At 39.8% G+C, this 4,889-nt stretch overlaps 1 protein-coding gene across 2 annotated transcripts in view; it reads left to right on the forward strand.

The window, feature by feature from the left end:
• Positions 1-4,889, forward strand: part of CKAP5 (cytoskeleton associated protein 5) — a 77,986-nt gene that overhangs the window by 330 nt on the left and 72,767 nt on the right. The window lies entirely within an intron of this gene.

Genomic DNA, 4,889 nt, shown 5'->3' on the forward strand with positions numbered 1-4,889 from the left:
GGCGCCGGGCCGCGCCTGGCGGCTGAGGGTGTTCCCGCACTGGGGCTGGGGCGTGGGCCCTGCGAGCCGACCCGGCTACCAAGCCCCTCGCGTGATTGTCAAATGAATGAATGGGTGCCCTGGAGCCGGTGACGGCGGCGTGGTTGTGGAGGGCCTGATCGTCCCGGAGCGGGCAGGACTGCGATCCCGGGCCTGCCTGTGCACCTGTGCCCCTCCCGGCTTGCTGCGATTTTAACGATTCCGTTCACACCGCTCCGCCCTTGTGCCTGGCGCTCTCTGTCTCAAAAGGTGTCAGTAGAGTTCGTGTATCTTTCCAGCTCTGAAGGTTTTGGGGAGATACAATAGCCAGCAGTGTAGGCGAAACAGGCCTTTGGTACTTTCAAGTAGGGACTCGGTAAACTAGATTCTTACTTTTTAGCTCTTTTGCATTCTTTGGCTGTTGAGCTCCTCACCCTGCAATCGTGGTCATTGTCAGGCAGGATTTAAATGTATCCCGTTTTGTTTATAGGATGGAAAAATGATAGAAGTGATGTTGCCAGAGTGCTACTGTGTGTTAGGAAAATATATTCGTGTCGATGAATCCTAACAATGAGTTTTTCATTCAGCACCAATAGAGGGTGAAGTGGATTTTGCAGAACTTGCCCCAAATTTATGCATGACTCCAATTTAATTCTCCTGGGAACCAAGGCATCGAATCTTGGCCCAGAAATCTTGCCTGTCTTATTTTATGCATAAATATAGTAATTGAAAATCATTTTTAAAGAGGTGAACTCCTCTATCCATTTTCATCACCCTGAAAAGTCCTTCTTTGACCTAAAGAGACAATAAATTAAGCTAACAATCTTTTGAAACTGCTAAGAAATTGTAACAGATTGGGACTTTTCCTAAGTGACTGGACAAACAATAATGCTGCTTTTGTAAAATTTGATGCTGTAGAGAAAAGTAAAATCAGTTTACCAGTATAAATTAAACCAGTTGGTAAATTCCTGAGAAAAAATATTAGTTTTTGAAAGTCTGTTCACTCACCAACATGCAGAGATATTCCATAACTGTTCATCTAACTTGTACTTTATTACTTTTAAAGTCTTACCAACTTTGAATGTAACAGTAGAGTTTAATGGCAATAAATTATGTATGTACATTTAATATTATGAACATTATTCTAGGTTTGGGGAGGAATTAAAAACAATAACCAACTTTTATAATGCCCTATGTTGTTGTTTAAAAAATGTGTTGATGGAGAATGAAAACTTTTCTTTGTGTGTGTGATTACCCTTTTCCCCCTGAAAACTTTCCTTTTTATTGGTGAGTGCAGGCTCTCTTAAGTTCCTTTGATTTAGTGGTGCCTTTCTCATTCATTTATTCAATATTGAGATTGATGCCAACTATACATTAAACATTGTTTTGGATTTTGGGTATGTACTTGTAAGCCACAGAAAGGCAGCTCCTGACTTAAGAGAGTTTAATAGTTTTATCTCTCAAAAACAATTTACTGCTACAAATTGTTTCTGTAATCCTTCTGGCCTAGATGTAATACTTGGACAAAATAAATGCTCAGATACTTTTAGTAGCAGTCGCTAACATTTATTGAATACTCAGTGTACCACATTTAGTTTTAATCCTTAAACTTTTTACAGATAAGAAACTGAGTCTTAGAAAAGTTATGCAGCTTGCTCAGGATCATACAACTGTGAAATTGTTTTGAACTCAGGTTAATCTGTCGCCAGGGCCTTGGCTTTTCATTTATGATTATACTATATGAAAATAATAGGATCTGTTTGGGAGAAATTAGGAGCAGTTTATAGGTAGATTCTATTCTCTTTTTTAATACACTTCTATCAGTGTCATGATTAATAGACATGGTAGTTTTTAAGAGGGAAGATGGAGCAATTAAAAATACAGTATTTACCCTACAGCTGTAACAGTGGGTAGGAGGACTAGAGAGAGCATAAAATTAGGATCTTGATCTAATTATGATTGATAGATTGGAGAGGCTTACAATTTTAAAGTGATTCTCCTTCTGGTTCAGAATATGTGACTTATTTTTATCAGGGTGGCTGTCCTGTCTGCTTGCTGTATAGCAAAGACATTAAGCTTATTCTTTTTGACCTTTGTGGTGGTGTTCTCCAATGGGAACTTCCCACCCTGTTCTGCCCCTATCTCAAGCCTGTCTTTGTATACTGGCTCTACTCAGGTCTCAACTCAAAGGTCATCTCCTTAAAGAGGCATTTTCTAAGCCCCAATTACCTTACCCTTCTTGCTCACTTTCCTTTTTTTTAGATTCACTTCATAGAGTTTATTGCTGTCTGATAGGGCATTTATTGTTTGCTTGTATATTTGATTCCGCACAAATTAAATCAGAGTGCAGATTCTTTTTCTGTTAGGTTACTTCAGTACCTCAAATATTTGGAACAGAAAAGGTGGTCAAAAAATATTTGTCAACAAAATTGGCCAAAGCTATATATTATTATTTGATGAAGTGATAAAAAATAGTGCATACTTAGCCAGCGGCTGGGTTATTGTATCTTTGGATGTGAGTTCTATCTCAGCAGACTCATTTGGAAAGTTTTCAAATAAGATAACTGGAAAAATGATAGTGCTATGTTAGTGACAACGGAAGGGGTAGGTCTGATTTCCTCCCTCCTGCTTTTTTTCCCCCTTTAATTAAAAAACAACAACTTACAGGGCTTTCCCTGGTGGCGCAACGGGTTAAAGCACTGCATTTTGAGGCTCTTCAGAGCCAGTGCAGCCACTATTTCGATCCCCAGTCAGGGGGTTGACCCACATGGTGTGGGGGACCTCTTCTGGCCCACCCACCTCTTCTGGCCCACCCACCCCTCAGCAGTGTACTTTGTCAACCTGCCTGTTCTGCTCCTTGCTGTCTCTGGTGAATCCTCTCACCCACCACACCTCTGTCCTGTACCCAGTTCTGTAAGCATAAATAAACAAATCTTTAAAAACAACAATAACAACTTACAAATCTGTATAAATTTTTAGGGGTACTGGTTGGGTATATTGTAGGATGTCCCTCTATTGAGATATACCTAATGATTTTCTCATGATTGGATTTGAATAAATGGGACTTGAGGCAGATCTCAGTGATAGTGTCACTTTCATGCTGTAGACTAACAGACTATCAACGTTGATTTCTGACTTGATACTGACTATTCACCTGGTTGAAGTAGCCTTCATTAGGCTTCACCACTGTAAAGTTTCTGTTTCCCCTTCCCTGCTGACTTCTGTGCAAGGACGTAACTATTTGCAGCCTCCACTTTCAGGGTAAGGGGTTGTGTTCCCTGTCCTTTAGGATGGAGCATCTACATAATTTATTTTGGAATTCTCCTGCATGGGAAATTTGTTGCTCTTTTGCCATTTATTAGCGTGCTCAAGTATGCATTTGTATTAGTATGGACTAGAGGATACTTATCTTGTATCTTGAATTGTATTCCCAAATGACTTATTTCCTGTTCAAACTCTTCTAGTCTTGCTCATTGGGAGCTCTTTCAAGTTGACTCCTGTGCCGTGTGTGTGTGTGTGTGTGTGTGTGTGTGTGTGTTTGTATAATTATTTTTGAGCATTTTCTTACTTTCTGGCACTGGAGTTTGCTCCAGGTTCTGTTTATTTCTTATCATGGTGCTGGAATCAACCATTTCTCTATGAAGTCCCAGTTCTTTTTATTGGCAAACAGCATTAGAAACCAAGATCTGGGCTCTGTGTGTTCTCATACTACTATTAAGGTGTCTTTCTTTTAGGGTCTCTCAGCCAATAGAGGCAAGAAATGTGTCTGTGCTAACTTGTGTCTATAGAAATAGCTAGCTTGTATCTATATTAGCTTAAGTATTTCTACATGTAGTCACCCTTAGCTACATGAAGTTAAACAGGAATGTTACTGGTGTTTCCAACTGTTTTCCATTATTACTACATAGATCATCTAACCTTCTTTCCTTGCTGATCTGTGAATTCCCATGACAGTGAGAAATCTGACTTCCACCATCCACAGTCTATTTACTTAATTGTTCAATTCGAGTAGACATGACTTGCGTCAGCAGTGTTGGCCTATATTCCTGTGTGAAACATCTGTGTGATAGAGTACTTGTGTGCAGTTCCTTTTGCCTCTGACCTTACAAACTCAATTCACTTCGGAAGCTACTTAGGTCAACACCTTTCCTTTGTCTCCTTTAATGAGGTGGTTTCATGCCTTTATTTACTTTTTATGTTACAAAGTTGTGTAGGTGTTGACAATGCATGATGTCATTTATTCACCATTGCAATGTCATTGAGGACAGCTTTAGCCCTAAAACTCCCCTAGACTTTACCTAGTTCATCTTTTTACTGTCTCCATAGTTTACCTCTTCTAGAGTGTTGCATAATTAAAATCATACAAACATAGAAGGCTATCTCTTTTTGTCATAGTTTTTGACTATGAACAAAGCTTCTATAAACATTTGTGTGCAGATTTTTATGTAGAAATACATTTTTTTGTTTAGTTAAGTACTTTGGAATATGAGTACTGGATCTTGTGGTATAAAAAATGTTTAGTTTTATAAAAAAAAAATTGCCAGCTGTCTCCCAAAGTGGCAGTACCATTTTACTCCATATTTTTTTTAACATTTAGTTTTATCTATTTTTTTGGGGTGGGTGAGGGATGCTAGCCATTCTGTTTAGGTGTGTAAGTACTTCCATTAAAAAGAAAAATTTGTTGGCCCTCCCTGGTGGCGCAGCGGGTTAAAGCACAGCACTGAGAATCTAAAGCCACTTCCTCATGAGTTCGATTCCCGCCTACCCCGGAGGAGACCACATGGCGTGGCAGACCTGTCCTGACCCGCCCGCTGCTCCCCTCAGCAGTGTACTTCGTTGATCTGCCTGTTCTGTTCCCCACTCTGTCTCTG

Source organism: Condylura cristata, unplaced genomic scaffold (assembly GCF_000260355.1).
Source record: "Condylura cristata isolate star-nosed mole 26May11 unplaced genomic scaffold, ConCri1.0 scaffold00015, whole genome shotgun sequence".
NCBI classification, from domain to species: domain Eukaryota; kingdom Metazoa; phylum Chordata; class Mammalia; order Eulipotyphla; family Talpidae; genus Condylura; species Condylura cristata.